General features: G+C 43.2%; 1 protein-coding gene across 1 annotated transcript in view; it reads right to left on the bottom strand.

The window, feature by feature from the left end:
- Nucleotides 1-17,376, bottom strand: part of LOC126229550 (insulin-like growth factor-binding protein complex acid labile subunit) — a 140,383-nt gene extending 123,007 nt beyond the window's left edge. The window contains exon 1 of the mRNA XM_049942314.1: nt 17,308-17,376. The gene's annotated coding sequence lies outside the window, so the exon portion shown is untranslated. The remainder of the gene's footprint in view (nt 1-17,307) is intronic.
- Between the last annotated feature and the right edge of the window lie 2,193 nt (nt 17,377-19,569).

Here is a 19,569-nt window from a genome sequence, read left to right on the forward strand (position 1 = left end):
AGATTAAGGAAAGGCAAACCTACGTTTCTAGCATTTGTAGACTCAGAGAAAGCTTTTGACAATGTTGACTGGAATACTCTCTTTCAGATTCTGGAGGTGGCAGGGTAAAATACAAGGAGCGAAAGGCTATTTACAATTTGTACAGAAACCAGAAGGCAGTTATAAGAGTCGAGGGGCATGAATGGGAAGCAGTGGTTGGGAAGGGAGTGAGACAGGGTTGTAGCCTATCCCCGATGTTATTCAATCTGTATATTGAGCAAGCAGTAAAGGAAACAAAATAAAAATTCGGAGTAGATATTAAAATCCATGGAGAACAAATAAAAACTTTGAGGTTCGCCGATGACACTGTAATTCTGTCAGAGACAGCAAAGGACCTGGAAGAACAGCTGAACGCAGGATATAAGATGAACATCAACAAAAGCAAAACGAGGATAATGGAATGTAGTCGAATTAAATCGGGTGATGCTGAGGGAATTAGATTAGGAAATGAGACGCTTAAAGTAGTAAATGAGTTTTGCTATTTGGGTAGCAAAATAACTGATGATGGTCGAAGTAGGGAGGATATAAAATGTAGACTGGCAATGGCAAGGGAAGCGTTTCTGAAGAAGAGAAATTTGTTAACATCGAGTATAAATTGAAGTGTCAGGGGTCGTTTCTGAAAGTATTTGTATGGAGTGTAGCTGTGTATGGAAGTGAAACGTGGACGATAAATAGTTTAGACAAGAAGAAAATAGAAGCTTTCGAAACGTGGTGTTACAGAAGAATGCTGAAGATTAGATGAGTAGATCAGATAATTAATGAGGAGGTATTGAATAGAATTGGGGAAAAGAGAAATTTGTGGCACACCTTGACTAGAAGAAGGGATCGCTTGGTAGTGTAACGCCGGAAATGCATATCCTCCTATTTCAATCTATTGCACTGCAAATTTTTTTCCTTATTTTGTTACCTGAAGATATAACATTTCTGTGTCTTTGTATATTGTAATTGTTTTACTATTTGTATATATATGCATTTATGTCGATGTATGATTGGTTTGTTTTGAAAATATTATTTGTATTTATGCGCTGGGTCTGGCCTAGGGAAAACTATACTATCGAACGAATACATCGATAGGTCGTGTGGAGAACGAAAGTGTTTAGGATCTTTGGTAGTGTTAACTCTGCCGCGTGGAGCGCGGGCTGAGCATAAAGAGTCTGGCTGGAGTAGTGAGTGGAGCAGGTGTGTTGTGTGACGCTCCCGCGAGTTGCCGCGCGTTCGGGGTTTCAAAATGGTTCAAATGGCTCTGAGCACTATGGGACTTAACATCTATGGTCATCAGTCCCCTAGAACTTAGAACTACTTAAACCTAACTAACCTAAGGACAGCACACAACACCCAGCCATCACGAGGCAGAGAAAATCCCTGACCCCGCCGGGAATCGAACCCGGGAACCCGGGCGTGGGAAGCGAGAACGCTACCGCACGTCCACGAGATGCGGGGTTTGGCAGCTTGTAATTGCGCTCGACTTGCTATGTTAGTTTCTGACACGGTGTCACGGACGGGAAGCATTAGCTGGCGCACATCAAGAGCCCGTTTCGCCTGGTGACCGTGTCGAGAAGAAGGCGCGCCAACATCCAGCTTCTGCAACAGCGACGGCCGACAATAAATGACTGTCGCCACCTCCTCGATCGACGACTTCAGACCTTCAATCAACCAACAAGGAAGACTAAAAGCACGTAAAGTTTCAGAACTGCATGGCAGACCTCAGCTTTTAAAATTGTTGCATCACAAAATTACAGCAACTTAGCATGAACCTTTGTTGCTCATTGTCCCAATTGCATTGCCAAGCAGGGTCCCTTCCTTTTCCGAAATGAACCCGAGTGTCGTTGAAATTCAAACGCCAGCATTAAAATAATATAATTAGATTTCACTGCTTTAATTTCAAAGTTCAGTTAAAGTATTCGTAGCTAGCTACAACATTTAGATTACACGAGCACAAATTAAGAGTGCGAGTTTTGTTAGCATATTTTAGCTTACCTGTGACTGCAGCTCAGCTTGGTACGTACTAAATTTTACTATTGTTAATTGTTCAGAATCATTTAATTCAAGTTCGAAGTTAAATCTCTTACTTCTAAATTGAGTAGATTCAAGTAGCTTTTGAAATGATTGTTGAGGTAGCCCAAGACTAACTGTATTTTACTGAATTTCGATATGCTTCAGAAACAAAGTTCACTATTAATCTCAGTCACTAAATTAACTTTCAATTTTCCGGTTTTATTCATTCTTTTGCTAAATTAAGTCAGAGTGTAGCGAAATTTATTACTTCTGACAAACTTTCAGTTTTCACACTACACGTGTCAACCTTCAGTTGCCACGCTTCTAGTGCTAATTATATGTGTAATAACCATTCTTTTTCAGTTACTATAGTAATTGTCCTTAGGACTGGCGACCGTAATTTCCCCCAAATCTCAAATATCTAATTACCGCTAGTTAATTGTTGACGTAACGGCCGCACATTTACTTTCTGTATTAACTTTACCCCTTTTCAAAATTAATTTCCACCAGTTTCATTTGCATTTTTCCTTTCATTTAGATGTAACCCTTTCCTCCCTCTTTACCGACAGATTAACTTCGGTGACGATTGCTTTTCCCAAATTTCCACTAGGTACACGCGGTTTAATTTTTCACTGTCATTAAGGTCGATAAGTGAGGGGGAGGTTACAGTAGGACATATTCTGAGGCATCAAGCGATCACCAATTTAGTACTGGATGGCAGCGTGGAGGGTAAAAATCGTAGAGTGAGACCAAGAGATGAATACACTGAACAGATTCAGAAGGATGTAGGTTGCAGTAGATACTGGGAGATGAAGAAGCTTGCACAGGATAGAGTAGCACGGAGAGCTGCAGACTCTGGACTGAAGACCACAACAACAACAACAGAAGGCACAAAATGGAGCTATCACGCTCATCTTGCACCTACCTCGGCATTCTCCGATGGAGGAATTCCCTCAGTTAGTCGGAATACCTTACCTCTAGAAGACGTTTAAGTGATCGCCCGGTGACTACTCCGAGAAATATAGGACGTCACAGAACCGGCACACCCCCAGCGAGGGCAAGTGGGTGCAGCGCCATAACGCCACCAGGTGGCCACACTTATTAACGGAATATACATCCTTGCAAAATATGAACGTAGAATTGTTTCTCGTGTTTCAAATCGACCCCAAAAAGGTCCGTCGAAGAGGAAAGAAGAACTGAAATGAACATCAAACCTCTAAGGCAACAGCCCGTAGAGCTGAGCATTCAGCAAAATTCCAGAGAAGAAGAGATCCTGTGGAGAAGTGCAGTTAGCATGGACTCTACGAGGCATCAAAAGAGTTGAGGTAGCCTCCTCATCCACGACCACTGATCCATTCCCACAAATTACTGATGTTAGTCATAGGTGAGTCTAAGGGGCGCACGTTGTGGACAGTGGTGTACCAGAACTGAGGTCAGTTGATCTGCCTGGCTCATAAGCTCTCTCATGGGCACGAAAGGTTCTCAGGGCTTTCTGACACAATTAGGATCGATGTGCTGATGCGCTACCTCGCTGAAAATACAGGTTTCTTTGATGTACTGTGCGGATAAAAAAATTAAATAAATAAAAGAACTACAAGAGAGGACAGCTACTGCTGCTTCGTGATGGCTGATCCACTGAGCCATTGTTCACAAACCCTTTCTTCTTCTTACCATCCCGTTTTCAGCTTTCATTAATTAAACTCACAACAGCCATAAGGTTGACACCGCAGTCAGGACAAGATGTGAGTTAACGAAAAACAAAACAAAGGCAAGAATGACGAAGAGAAGGAGAAAGGAGAAGGGGAATTGGTAAACTTCATAATTTGAGAAGTCACAGTAGAAGAAATCAAATACTTCTGGTATCTGAGAAGTGAGAGTACTCCAGATGACAGAAGCGAGGAAAACATTTCCAACAATGAAAAAGCTCTACTGGTGACTAATGTTAAGATGGTATCGAGGAAGAAGTTTGGAAATCGGATATTTGTGGGATGGTCTTATGGGACCAAACTGCTGAGGTCATCGGTCCCTAATCCTATACAATACTTACTCTAATTTATGTAAACTTACTCTATGGACAACACACACACCCATGCCCGAGGGAGGACTCGAACCTCCGACGGGGGCAGCCCCATGGACCGTGACAAGGCGCCCCAGACCGCCTGGCTACCCCGCGCGGAAGAAATTTCCGAGACTGTAAACGCACTGCACTGTACAGAGCTAGGAGGGGAACTGACGGCTATAAATAATCATAGTTCGATGCTGAGGGTTGGTCCATGAAGTTTTCTAAGTAGGTTCACACGGGATATACTGTCTGACACTTAACATTTTTCAACATTTGTGTTACACTGTCTCACCAGTCAAACAAGTTGTGACTATTCACAACTGCTTTCTACGTACACTTTCGATGCCCTCTGTTAGTCTGGTATGATACGGTAGCCATATACTTCATCATAATTCAAGTGTGTACCGCTCACGTTTGTATGCAACATCTTTTGTAGATATACTATAATTTCCCAGCATTCTACCAATGAACGAAGGACTGTCATTTATTTCAGCTACACTTGAGCGTGTATCGTTGCCCCACTCCATACATCTACATATCGTTACTCACAAATACAGTAATTCTTTGACATGTCTGACTCCTGTTGTGCCTCATCATTCCAGTAGTCAAAAGATAAGGCGGAAAAGTTTCGTGACGACTGATGCGTAGCGCCGTATACCGATCCAGCCTTGGAGGCGGTTTAAATGGGAGCTGTCTCAGAGCTGAATAGTGACAGATGGTGACGCGAGACTGGACGCGCACGTAGTTTATGAATCAGCAGATAGAGGACAGTATTGGATAGGGGTCTGTGATTTTAGTTTCGATTGTGCCCACTAGAGTGCACTAAATAGAATGTTTTTCATAAACTGTTCTAGTATTTTCATAAAGTATTATTATGTCTTCTTGTGTATGTAAAATGTTATAAATGTGTTTTAGCAGTATGAATGATGCGTGAGTGTGGTTTAAGGTTAATATGAAGATAATTGTTTAACGAATTATGTAGTAGGATTTAGTGTGGGAACATTCCGAAGAACTATGGATATGGACAAAGGGGATTTTTGTAGAATAGATTTGTAAAGTAAGTTTATAGTAAAGGGAAAGTTAATTCAGGTATAAATAACAATAGTAAATAACTTTATGCATAAGCAAAACTTCAATATTACGTCGGTAAAAAGTGCAGTCGTTAGATTTACTATTTTGCGATTGGTTATTGATGAAAAGCGCGGATTGACGCGGGAGAAGGTTGTTTTGCTATTGGCTGTTGAGTAAACTGACCAATGGTAAAGCAATATTCTTCGCGCGCCTTTCTCTCCTGGTTGAGAAGACTTAGAGTATTCTAGAGAAGAGTCGAAGCCTAGCCATGAAACAGTTCGGACGTGTGTAGTAGTAGTTCCGATGGAAATGATAAGTTGCCGGATCTAGCAGTGTTTCATACATCAAAAGTGTTGGAAAGTGACTGCATAATTATTCCGATGTGTGTGTAGAGATTTCGGAAATTTTAAGTGAATTTTGTGACGAGAAAAGACATATATTCCGCGTGGCGTATTGAGCAGGTCGGTGGCTAAAAACTGTGACTGCATTTGGTACCGACAGACTTAATATTTGGCGAGCATTCTCAATCAAAAACAATCAGTATTTCTGTAGCTATTACGTTTTCGGGAAATGCAACACCATAAACTTGCTAACGTGAGTGAAAGGGATTGTGAGTGACTGTCTTAAGACTAGCACGGGCTTGGCCGTGATACTTGTTCGCCTAAGTTTCAGAATATATTAATTAAGGACAAAATTTCCAATCTTTCATTTCCTGTGAAAACTTTGTCCCGAAACGTAGATAGTGACTTTAATTGCAGCCTGGTTCACGTCGAAGTACAGTAGGTTTCTCTCGGCTTTCCTACTGATCATCAACTGAGACAATGTTCACAGGTAAAGGGATGTTCGTCGTAAAGGGACGGAAAGAACCGCGCCGCCGCAATGACCTCAGCTTCGCCCTTCCTTACATTAAGAGCAAGTGCCAGTCTTTGCACCAGTCTGATGGTCGGTATCTGACTATACCAGATCCCTCATATACAACAGAATTATCTGCGGAAATCCTCAGATTGGGACTAATAAAATACGCTAAGTGAATAATGTATGACATGAATTAGCAATGTCCCTATTACGTTCCCTTAGGGCACACCAGACATTATTTCAGTGTTTTGGATGTCTCTCCATCCAGGATAATGTAATTCGCCCTGACTATCGAGAAATTTTCTTTAGAAGGAAACAAGACTCTGCAGATCACCCTAAAGGCTAGAAAAGAACACATTGTTGAAGAAAGCACACCGTGTAACAACTGCAACTAGCTGATTTACAAGTCACAGATTACGTATCATTTGGAAAAAAGCAAAACATTTGCTTGAAACAATATACGAGGGGCGTTCAATAAGCAACGTAAAACATTTCTTTCTCGGACAGTTTCGGTTGAAGAAATGCGAAATTTGCTATCAAACATCGTGGAATACGAGGTGCATTCAAGTTCTAAGGCCTCCGATTTTTTTTCTCCGCACTGGAAAGAGATAGAAACATGCGCATTGTTTTAAAATGAGGCCGCGTTCATTGTCAATACGTCCAAGAGATGGCAGCACTGTACGGCAGATGGAATTTTACCGCCAGCGGCGAAAATGAGAACTGTTTTAAATACTTAAAATGGCGACGTTTTCCTTACTTGAACAGTGTGCAATCATTCGTTTTCTGAATTTGCCTGGTGTGAAACCAATTGAAATTCATCGACAGTTGAAGGAGACATGTGGTGATGGAGTTATGGATGTGTCGAAAGTGCGTTCGTGGGTGCGACAGTTTAATGAAGGCAGAACATTGTGTGACAACAAACCGAAACAACCTTGGGCTCGCACAAGCCGGTCTGACGACACGATCGAGAAAGTGGACAGATTTGTTTTGGGGGATCGCCGAATGACTGTTGAACAGATCGCCTCCAGAGTTGGCATTTCTGTGGGTTCTGTGCACACAATCCTGCATGACGACCTGAAAATGCGAAAAGTGTCATCCAGGTGGGTGCCACGAATGTTGACGGACGACCACACTGCTGCCCGTGTGGCATGTTGCCAAGCAATGTTGACGCGCAACGACAGCATGAATGGGACTTTCTTTTCGTCGGTTGTGACAATGGATGAGACGTGGATGCCTTTTTTCAATCCAGAAACAAAGCGCCACTCAGCTCGATGGAAGCACACAGATTCACCGCCACCAAAAAAATTTCGGGTAACCGCCACTGCTGAAAAAATGATGGTGTCCATGTTCTGGGACAGCGAGGGCGTAATCCTTACCCATTGCATTTCAAAGGGCACTACAGTAACAGGTGCATCCTACGAAAATGTTTCGAAGAACAAATTCCTTCCTGCACTGCAACAAAAACGTCCGGGAAGGGCTGCGCGTGTGCTGTTTCACCAAGACAACGCACCCGCACATCGAGCTAACGTTTCGCAACAGTTTCTTCGTGATAACAACTTTGAAGTGATTCCTCATGCTCCCTACTCACCTGACCTGGCTCCTAGTGACTTTTGGCTTTTTCCAACAATGAAAGACACTCTCTGTGGCCGCACATTCACCAGCCGTGCTGCTATTGCGATTTTCCAGTGGTTAAAACAGACTCCTAAAGAAGCCTTCGCCGCTGCCATGGAATCATGGCGTCAGCCTTGTGAAAAATGTGTACGTCTGCAGGGCGATTACGTCGAGAAGTAACGCCAGTTTCATCGATTTCGGGTGAGTAGTTAATTAGAAAAAAAATCGGAGGCCTTAGAACTTGAATGCACCTCGTATTCCCGCTTCAGTCCCTACAGTTACATTAAATTCCGGTAAGTGGCGGCGCTATTATGCACCTTCAAAATGGCGTCTGTAAAGGATATGCATTCCAGACAGAGAACTGTCATTAAGTTTCCTTTGACGAAAAAACAGAGTATCGTAGATATTCATAGGCGCTTGCAGAATGTCTACACAGACCTGGCAGTGAAAAGAACAGTGACCATTGGGCGAGGAGTCTGTCATCATCGCAATTTCTTTTTTTTTTTTTCGCGTCATCAGTCTTCTGACTGGTTCGATGCGGCCCACCACCAATTCCTCTCCTGTGCCAACCTCCTTCAACTCAGAGTAGCATTTGCAACCTACGTCCTCAATTATTTGCTGACTGTATTCCAATATCCGTCTTCCTCTACAGTTTCTGCCCTTTAAGCTCTCTGTAGTACCATGGAAGTCATTCCTTGATGTCTTAACAGATGTTCTACCATCCTGACCCTTCTTCTTGTTAGTGTTTTCCACATATTCCTTTCCTCTCCGACTCTGTGCAGAACCTCGTCATTCCTTCCCTTATCAGTCCATCTCATTTTCAACATACGGCTGTAGCACTACATCTCAAATGCTTCGATTCTCTTCTCTTCCGGTTTTTCCAAGTCCATGTTCCACTACCATACAACGCCATGCTACAGACGTACATCCTCAGAAATTTCTTCCTCAAATTAAGGCCTATGTTTGATACTAGTAGACTTCTCTTGGCCAGAAATGGCCTTTTTGCCAGTGCTAGTCTGCCTTTGTTGTCCTTCTTGCTCTGTCCATCATTGGTTATTTTGCTGCCTAGGTGAATTCCTTAACTTCATCTACTTAATGACCATGAATCCTGATGTTAAGTTTTTCGCTTTCCTCATTTCTGATACTTCTCATCACTTTCGTCTTTCTTCGATTTACACTCATTCCATATTCTGTACTCATTGGATCCTTCATTCCATTCGGCAGATCATGTAATTCTTATTCACTTTTACTCACGATAGGAATGTCAGCAGCGAATCGCATCATTGATTTCACTGTGATTTGCAATTCCATTCCTGAACCTTACTTTTAATTCCATCATTGCTTCTTCGATGAACAGCTTGAACAGTAGAAGGGATGGACTACATCCATGTCGTACACCCTTTTTGATCGTAATGCTTCGTTCTTGGTCGTCACTCTTATTTTCCCACTTGCCTCTCATGCATATTGTATATTACCCTTCTCTCCCTATAGCTTACCGCTATTTTTCTCAGAATTTCGAACATATTGCACCATTTTACATCGTCGAACGCTTTTTCCAGGTCGACAGATCCTATGAACGTGTCTTGTTTTTTCTATAGTCTTGCCTCCATTATCAACTGCAACGTCAGAATAGCCTCCTGGTGCCTTTACCTATTCTAAGGCCAAACTGATCGTCATCTAGCACATTCTCATTTTTATGTACAGGGTGGTCCATTGATCGTGACCGGGCCAAATATCTCACGAAATAAGCGTCAAACGAAAAAACTACAAAGAACGAAACTTGTCTAGCTCGAAGGGGGAAAGGTTGACGGACATCATTTTCAGCATTTATTGCATTAATGTGGTATTTACAGGTAATTTCGCTGTAACAGCATGCGTTCTCAGAAATGATAAGTTCACAGAGGTACATGTATCACATTGGAACAACCGAAATAAGATGTTCAAACGTACCTACGTTCTATATTTTAATTTAAAAGAACCTACCTGTTACCAACTGTTCGTCTAAAATTGTGAGCCATATGTTTGTGACTATTACAGCGCCATTTATCAAAAAGCGAAAAAAGTGGTACAACTAAAGCATTCACATTTCTTTACGTACTACACGAATATGTAATAAAAAATGGGGGTTCCTATTTTAAAAAACGCAGTTGATATCCATTTGACCTATGGCAGCGCCATAGCGGGCCAACCATAGCGCCATCTGGTTTCCCCCTTCAAGCTAGACGAGTTTCGTTCTTTGTAGTTTTTTCTTTTGACGCTCATTTCGTGAGACATTTGGCCCGGTCACTATCAATGGACCACCCTGTATATTTTTCTTGTCAGAGACTTGGATGCATGAGCTGTTAAGCTGACTGTGCGATAATTCTCGCACTTGTCAGCTCTTGCAGTCTTCGGAATTGTGTGGATGATATTTTTCCGAAAGTCAGATGGTGTGACCCCAGACTCATACATTCTACACACCAACGTGAATAGCCGCTTTGTTGCCACTCCTCCCAATGATTTTAGAAATTCTTATGGAATGTTATCTATCCCTACTCCCTCCAAAGCTCCTTCATTTCTGATTCTAATACTGGATCCCCTATCTCTTCTAAATCGACCCCTGTTCCTTATTCTATCACATCAGACAAATCTTCCCCTTCATAGACGCCTTCAGTGTGCCCTTTCCACCTATTCGCTCTCTCCTCTGCATTTAGCAGTGGAATTCCTGTTGCGCTCTTAATGTTACCACCCTTGCTTTTTATGTCAGAGAAAGTTGTTTTGACTTTCGTGTATGCTGAGTCAGTTCTTACGACAATCATTTCTTTTTAGGTTTCTTCACATTTTTTAAGAAGCCATTTCATCTTAGGTTCGCTGTCCTCAGCCACTTGTATTTCTGTATTCCCGAATTTCCCTGAACATTTTTGTACTTCCTTCTTCCGTCGATCAACTGAAGTATTTCTCCTGTTACCCCTCCTTTCTTTGCAGTTACCTCCTTTGTACCTATGTTTTCCTTTCCAACTTCTGTGATTTTTAGAGATGTCCACTCCTCTTCTACTATACTGCCTACTGAGATATTCGTTATTGCTGTTTTAGAAACCTTCAGGCGTATCTTGTCATTCCTTAGCAATTCGGTATCCCACTTCTTTGGGTGTTGATTCTGCGTGACTAATCTATTAAACTTCAGCCTAATGTTCATCACTACTACATTGTGACCTGAGTCAATATCTGCTCCTGGGTACGTCTTAAAATCCAGTATCTTATTTCGGAATCTCTGTCTGACCACTATGTAATCTAACTGATATCTTCCTGTACCACCTGCTCTTTTCCAAGTATACCTCCTCCTCTTGTGATTCCTGAACAGAGTATTCGCTATTACTAGCTGAAATTTATCACAGAACTCAATTAGTCTTAGCCCTATCTCATTCCCTGTCCAAAGCCCATAGTCTCCCGTGACATTTTTCTTCTACTCCCTCCCCTACAACTGCATTCCAGTCCCCCACGACTACTAGATTTTCATCTCCCTTTATGTACTGTATTACCCTTTCCGCATAGTCATATACCTTTTCTATCTCTTCATCTTCACCTAGCGTGGTCGGCATGTATACCTGAACTATAGTTGTCGGCGTTGGTTTGCTGTCGATTCTGACAAGAACAGCCTTATCACTGAACTGTTCACTGTAACACACTCTTTGCCCTAGCTTTCTATTCATATCGAATCCTACTCCCGTTATACCATTTTCTGCTGCTGTTGATACTACCCTATACTTATCTCACCATAAATCCTCGCCCTCTTTCCATTTCACTTCATTGACCCTTACTATATGTAGATTGAGCTTTTGCATTTCTCTTTTCAGATTTTCTAGCTTCCCTACCACACTCAAGCTTCTGACATTCCACGCCCTGACTCATAGATCGTTATCCTTTCGGTGATTATTCAGTCTTTTTCTCATGGGCACCTCCTCCTTGGCAGTCCCCTCCCGGGGATCCGAACGGGGGACTATTCCGGAATCTTTTGCTAATGGAGAGTGTTGTGTCGATTCCCTAAGGTCTCGACACAATGAGTGGCTAGGTGCACGCGAAACTAACGCAGACGGGCGTAAATTCTGAAACAGGAGACTGGATGAAAACTATAAAGAAAAGAAGAGAGATTGTCATCTACTTAACTTTTAATGATGTTCTTCTTGTTGAAATACATCTCTTGCATAGTAGTAAGCAATTAGCAATGATACACATGGCGCCTTGCTAGGTAGTAGCGATGGACTAGCTGAAGGCTATTTAATCTGTCTCTCGGCAAATGAGAGGAAGACGTGATACGTGTGGTCGCAAGCTATGTCGTCCGTACAACTGGGGCGAGGTCAAGTCCGTGTCTTGTGACCTGCCATGTGGTGGCGCTAGGTTTGCGATTACATAGTGGCGACACGCGGGTCCGACATGTACTACAGGACCGCGGCCGATTTAAGTTACCACCTAGCAAGTGTGGTGTCTAGCGGTGACACCACAGAGAGACCATCATGACACTTTTTTCAATTACAGGCCACATGACCTGTGGATACTAGTTATGTGTCTTTAATGCAGTTGTTTCCATTGCCTTCTGCATTCTCATGCCATTGATCATTGCTGATTCTTCCGCCTTTAGGGGCAGTTTCCCATTCCAAGTTCTAAAGAGTGCTCTGAACCTTTTTGACAAGGCCATTGGCAGAATGATGGTGATTTCTTACGCCGGTCTTCGGCCGCTATGCTGATTATTAATCAAAACTCAAGCAGTGTCGGATTTCGAATCCGGGACTGAGGACGTTTAGATTACTAATTAAAGACGCCACCCAAACACACTACGCGTGTAGACCTCCCATGCTCTTCTGGGCTGGCGGGCCACACACAGCTGTGTGACTCCTGCGTTGTTGGAACGTGAGGACACTCTCATTCGAGGTGATCGACGGATCGCAAACAAACACCTCGCTTCTGAACTGGAAGTCTCTGTGGGCAGTGCTGAAGCACTCGACCATCAGTTGGGGTACTCAAAGGTGTGTGCTCGCTGGGTTCCTCGCTGCCTAACAGCAGACCGTAAAGAGCAACGAAGGACCATCTGCGTGGAATTTCTTGCGCGTTTGAAGGCTAATCGCGACAGTTTTTTTTCCGAACGTCGTCACAGGCGATGAAACATGAGTCTGTCACTTTGAATCGAAACGTAACGGCAATCCATAGAGTGTCGCCACACCACCTCTCCTCTCTCACCTTCCATCTATTTGGTCCAATGCTCTCCGGGAAGCAGTACCTGGGTAATGTGGAGGTTCTTGATGCAGCAAGTCGTTGGCTCTGACGTCAGCCAGCAAAGTCAAAAATCAAATGGCTCAAAGCACTATGGGACTTAACATCTGAGGTCATCAGTCCCCTAGAACTTAGAACTACTTAAACCTAACTAACGTAAGGACATCACACACATCCATGCCCGAGTCAGGACTCGAACCTGCGATCGTAGCACCAGCTCGGTTTCGGACTGAAGCGCCAGGTTAGGTTAGGTTAGGATAGGAACCGCTCAGTCACAGCGGCCGGCACGTCAGCCAGCAGAGTGGTGCCATGAAGGCATACAGCCCCCCCCCCCCCAGTAAGGCATCGTTAGGCAGTCGCATAGAACGGCAATTACGTTGAAAAACAGTGTTTTGTAGCCATAAGAGTGGGGAATGATATGGTGTGTTAGAAGCCCGATTAAAACCGACCAGAGAATTTTTAGCGTATTGCAGCCCCGTCAGCAATTGTGGTAGACTAATATATTGAAAAATCCGCCTCAGATGCGAAAATTTTCTGGTCTATACCCAGGTTTCGGCTAGAATGATCTAGCCTTCTTTAGAAGCATAAAATTACTATAACATGCCAGAGTAAGGCACAGTCAACATTAAAAATTAAAACCTATACTACCATGGTACCATGCCGAATTAAAACTACTTAACTGAAGTCCAGCCCCGGCATCACTTCACCACGCTGTCGGTTGGCAGAGGCAACTACGTTGGCATGTTATAGTAATTTTATGCTTGTGAAGAAGGAAAGATTGTTCTAGCTGAAACCTGGGTAAAGACCAGAAAATTTTCGCAACTGAAGCGGAGTTTTCAATATATTAAAACCGACCTGCTTTCAGAAAAGAATGTTGCATTACTTATTGAACGCCCTTCGTAAGTTAACAAAAACAATATTTACAGAGTAATATTTGCCAAAACATAAGATGCTGTGTTGTCGTACGTTGTTACTTTGTTCGTCATCTGAGTGTTAATGTGGAGTTTCAGGAAAATGATTGAAACACAGCGGAACGATACAGTATATACACTTGAGAAGAGCAACGTGTGGTCGTCTTATGCCATTTCCGGTATGTCCCTACTACAGTAGTAAAATATCAAAGACCACAGTGACGACACTATCAAATGAAGCAACAGAAATATGGGCTTCGTAGCTAGATATGTATTTCGGTACAGAAAGTTGATTGTAGATAACAGAGTGAAGGTGGATGATGAAATATCGACCACGTGCCTGTGCTTATGCAGTCGTCTGATTGGTTAACCTTCAGACATCGGTTCTACACAAATGCAGGGTTTTACTGATAAGTGACCCTGTTGGGTGGCAGGACAGACACGCCTCCATATTCTAAAACCTTTTTTAATCGCTTTTAGCCTTTCGATCCGGAACATTTTCTGGCTAGAGCTACTCCCCAGAAACACTATACAACAAGAAAACCCAGTATGGTGTACCATAACCGACTGCAGATGGAAAACAACACCAAAGTGAAAGGCAGACCTTATTCGTCCTCTTCCTGTGGCACTGACTATACATCTTGTCCGAGAAAGAATGGTTAACATTCAGGGATGTGACAGCAACGCTCATTTGAAGTATACACTTTTCCGAATGTTTTCCGAGACAGAACCCATTTAATGTACATTTGATCTGGGCTAGTGTCCGCCCCCCGTAGTTGAGTGGTCAGCGCGACAGAATGTCAATCCTAAGGGCCCGGGTTCGATTCCCGGCTAGGTTGGAGATTTTCTCCACTCGGGGACTGGGTGTTGTGTTGTCCTCATCATCATCATTTCATCCCCATCAACAAGCAAGTCGCCGAAGTGGCGTCAAATCGAAAGACTTGCACCCGGCGAACGGTCTACCCGACGGGAGGCCCTAGTCACACGATATTTACATTTATCTGGGCTAGTGGAGTGCGACATGGACGCTGCTGCCCTCATTAGAGAAAGTGCAGATGCACTCACACAAGCAACACAATATGTTATGTTCAAATGTGTGTGAAATCTTATGGGACTGAACTGCTAAGGTCATCACTCCCTAAGCTTACACACTATTCAACCTAAAATATCCTAAGAACAAACACACACACCCATGCCCAAGGAAGGACTCGAACCTCCGCCGGGACCAGCCGCTCAGTCAATGACTGTAACGACTTAGACCGCTCGGCTAATCCCACGCGGCACAACATGTTATCCAAAGAGCGCACAAAAGCATCGAAGTTGACGGTGAAATATTCGAACATTTATTGTGAATTGTACAAGAGCTGTAGCGCCATGTGTATGATGATGCTTAGAGGTGAATGTGTTAACAAGCATATTTTTCAACTGAGATTTTGCAAAACGCATATTGTAAAGTTTACTAACTATTACACATGTGTGCTTCCGTAAACCTGACAATGTATTGAATAATACAGAAAATAAATAATAATATAAATTAAATGTGTCCTATTTCGGAAACCATTCGGAATGGGGTATATGTCTATATGAAGTTTTTTGCTTCAAATCATTGTTCCCATCATATCCTTGAATATTGACCACTCCTCCTGGGACACCCTATACAGGATGTTACAAAAAGGTACGGCCAAACTTTCAGGAAACATTCCTCACACACAAAGGAAGAAAATATGTTATGTGGACATGTGTCCGGAAACGCTTACTTTCCATGTTAGAGCTCATTTTATTACTTCTCTTCAAATCACATTAATCATGGTATGGAAACACACAGCAACAGAACGTACCAGCGTGACTTCAAACACTTTGTTACAGGAAATGTTCAAAATGTCCTCCGTTAGCGAGGATACATGCATCCACCCTCCGTCGCATGGAATCCCTGATGCGTTGATGCAGCCCTGGAGACTGGCGTATTGTATCACAGCCGTCCACAATACGAGCACGAAGAGTCTCTACATTTGGTACCGGAGTTGCGGAGACAAGAGCTTTCAAATGCCCCCATAAATGAAAGTCAAGAGGGTTGAGGTCAGGAGAGCGTGGAGGCCATGGAATTGGTCCGCCTCTACCAATCCATCGGTCACCGAATCTGTTGTTGAGAAGCGTACGAACACTTCGACTTAAATGTGCAGGAGCTCCATCGTGCATGAACCACATGTTGTGTCGTACTTGTAAAGGCACATGTTCTAGCAGCACAGGTAGAGTATCCCGTATGAAATCATGATAACGTGCTCCATTGAGCGTAGGTGGAAGAACTAAAATGAGCTGTAATATGGAAATTAAGCGTTTCCGGACACATGTCCACATAACATATTTTCTTTCTTTGTGTGTGAGGAATGTTTCCTGAAAGTTTGGCCGTACCTTTTTGTAACACCCTGTATAACGTCACGCCACTGACGGAGATAGCAAGTAAGATTATGCCGTAACATACTCCAACCAGCTAAGCTATGCCTGCCAAATTCAGCACGATAGTACTCTTATACGTAGCTTCTAACCGCTCCTTTCGTTCATTCGAAAAAAAAGGAAAGAAAATAAAGCAGAACTATAGCTAGTTCTCCGACTGTCAAATGTATCGATTTCGGACTGAAACACAGGATGTTAAAAAAAAGTCGAGTATTTTGAGACGTGGTAGTATCAATCGAAAGAAGAAGAAAGCAATAGAAGAGGTGTGTTTCACACTAGCGAAGATAAACAACTGCTCATAGCTCTTAAGGTATGTATTTTGGAACCTATGTTTGCTGGAGATTTTTTCTTATTTTGGTCCATACTACCTCCTCCCAAGTTTTGGAAAGCAAAGTGCTAACGGAGAGAGAGATTGTTTCGCAGTACCGAAGTGTGCATTTTAGAGCCCACATTTACTGGACTCTTTTCTTGATTTGATGGTTACTCCCATCTCTCAAAATATTCGACACCTTTCTTTTAACTCTTTCATATTTTTCATTTACGCTTTGTTGTTGTAGCCGGCCGGGGTGGTCGAGCGGTTCTAGGCGCTACAGTCTGGAACCGCGCAACCGCTGCGGTCGCAGGTTCGAATCCTGCCTCGGGCATGGATGTGTGCGATGTCCTTAGGTTAGTTAGGATTAAGTAGTTCTAAGTTCTAGGGGACTGATGACCTCAGCAGTTAAGTCCCATAGTGCTCACAGCCATTTGAACCATTTTTTGTTGTATACTTTCGTCTAGACACTGTGTGCATATTTGAATGCGAGTGGCCACATTCCACTGTCGCTAGCTCTTTTCTCCAAATATATACACGAGTTTTAAATAAATGGTTCAAATGGCTCTGAGCACTATGGGACTTAACATCTATGGTCATCAGTCCCCTAGAACTTAGAACCACTTAAACCTAACTAACCTAAGGACATCACACAACACCCAGTCATCACGAGGCAGAGAAAATCCCTGACCCCGCCGACAATCGAATTTTAAATAAAAATCACGGAAAATAAACGTGTGAATAATCGCAGTACTTACAGAGACTCTTTGGTAGACAAAATAACACGCACTCGACAACCCGCAGAGCACTGATCGTGTGTGACACAACACGGCGAATGCAGGACTCGTCATTATCTGTGTGTCCAGCTGAGACGTCCCTGACCCTGCGGTCGATAACCCGCTGGCCGCCAGTGACCCAAGGCGAGAGGCTCACAGGGATGGATGACTCCAGCGGAAAGCTCAAGCCCACAGTCTGACATTTGTTTAACACTTTTATTTAATTTTATTGGCATTTTGTATACACACACCGACAGAAAAAATAACAACACCAGGAAGGAGCTGCGAGATATAAACAAACGTCTGTAGGCGTGTTTCCACATCTGAAAGATGATGCCTATTACAATTTCGGGCCAGTCGCATAAGACAGCTGCTAATAGCGCCACTATGAGGATGCGCATCAGGTTTGCTTTAAATACACGATGTAAGAGTCCTGAGCATGTTACCTTTGAGACTAGACGTGGTGAGTTGATGTTAGTCAAGAATGCCTTTAAGGCGGCAAAGACAACACTATCAACACTTCACAAGTCTGAACGAGGTCTTGTAATAGGGCTACGAAAAGCTGGATATTCCTTCTGCGATACTGCACAAAGGCTTGGCAGGAATGCAGCCACTGTACATGATTGTTGGCAGCGGTGGTCGTGAGTAGAGATGGGTCGAACTCGTTCATCCCGTGAACTACTTCATTCATTTCACTCTTTGCCGTGAAGCGTTCAAATGAAGTAGTTCATTCATGAAGTACGGAAGCCTGGCGAAGTTGTCCAGTTCGCCGCTTAGCCGCGGCTACGCTCGCTTCGCCTCGCTCGTACAATAAAGCTTCGTAATACTTCATAATTTTACCAACAGATGGCCGAACTATGAAGTAACGTCCACGCAACGTTTTGCGTCTTACAGCGTCTGAGTTAACTTAAATACAGCATGGTCGAAGGGGACAAAGGAAAGATAAATAGAGAAGCCTGTCACATATAAAGAAGGTATTACGTTTAACCTTGCTCGACATTTTCTCATGAAGTGCCAAAAAGAGTCTTCATCTGCCAAGTGAAACCTTATTTGTTGTATTTATGGACTGAAAACTAGGGCTACTAACGGAATTCAGTCCAATTTTATGTTCCTTTTAAAATTTAATCCAAAATAGAATGAGTAGCCGGCCGCGGTGGTCTAGCGGTTCTGGCGCTGCAGTCCGGAACCGCGGGACTGCTACGGTCGCAGGTTCGAATCCTGCCTCGGGCATGGGTGTGTGTGGTGTCCTTAGGTAGGTTTAAGTAGTTCTAAGTTCTAGGGGACTTATGACCTAAGATGTTGAGTCCCATAGTGCTCAGAGCCATTTGAACCATAGAATGAGTATGTCTACCACTGTCACAAAGTCTATATACCTGCGTTAAGTAATTATTCAGAAGTTTTCCTGTAGATTTTATTTTTGTTGAGAATAATAACCCTCTAAATTCAAAACGTAAACTGTCACCTGTAGTCATTGGTACGATTTCAGGTAAAATCCCTCTTTATTTTATTCGGAAAGCAATTTTTGTGTCTGTTCACGCTTATACAATGGCTAGCAACTCGCGATCGCGTAGAAGTAGTGAAATTTGGGGTTTCTTCGCTGATTTAGGTGATGGGAAAGCAAAGTGCAACTGTTGTTGTCAGTGTATTTCACCGCGCGATTCGTCGACAGGCAGTAGAGGGAGGACTGAAGTGAAGGGAGAATGAGTGACGTAGCGCCAATGTAGTGGGAGAGGGAGGGGGGAAGAGAGTGAGTGAACGAACTAGAAAAAAAGTGTGGAGTGTGCTATTTGTGGAGAGTTTGAAGTACCAGTTCATTGAAATTGAGTGGTTAGTTCACACTTCACAGGAGTGAAGCGTTCATTTGAACGACTCATTCACGAGCTCCCCATCACTAGTCGTGAGAATGTACGGTCGCAAGAAGACTGGGGCCATATGGAACTACCGAGAGGGAAGGCTATCGTGTTCGGCGTATGGCTCTGGCGCATCGTACTGCACTTATAGCAGCAATTTGAGCAGTAGTTGGCACCACAGTGGCGCAATGAACTGTTACAAATCGGTTACTTCAAGGACAGCTCCGAGCCAGACGTACGAGGGCAGTTCAATAAGTAATGCAACACATTTTTTTTCTGAAACAGGGGTTGTTTTATTCAGCATTTAAATACACCAGGTTATTCCCCAATCTTTTAGCTACACAACACTATTTTTCAACGTAATCTCCATTCAATGCTACGGCCTTACGCCACC

The sequence above is a fragment of the Schistocerca nitens genome, unplaced genomic scaffold (genome assembly GCF_023898315.1).
Source record: "Schistocerca nitens isolate TAMUIC-IGC-003100 unplaced genomic scaffold, iqSchNite1.1 HiC_scaffold_375, whole genome shotgun sequence".
NCBI classification, from domain to species: Eukaryota; Metazoa; Arthropoda; class Insecta; order Orthoptera; family Acrididae; genus Schistocerca; species Schistocerca nitens.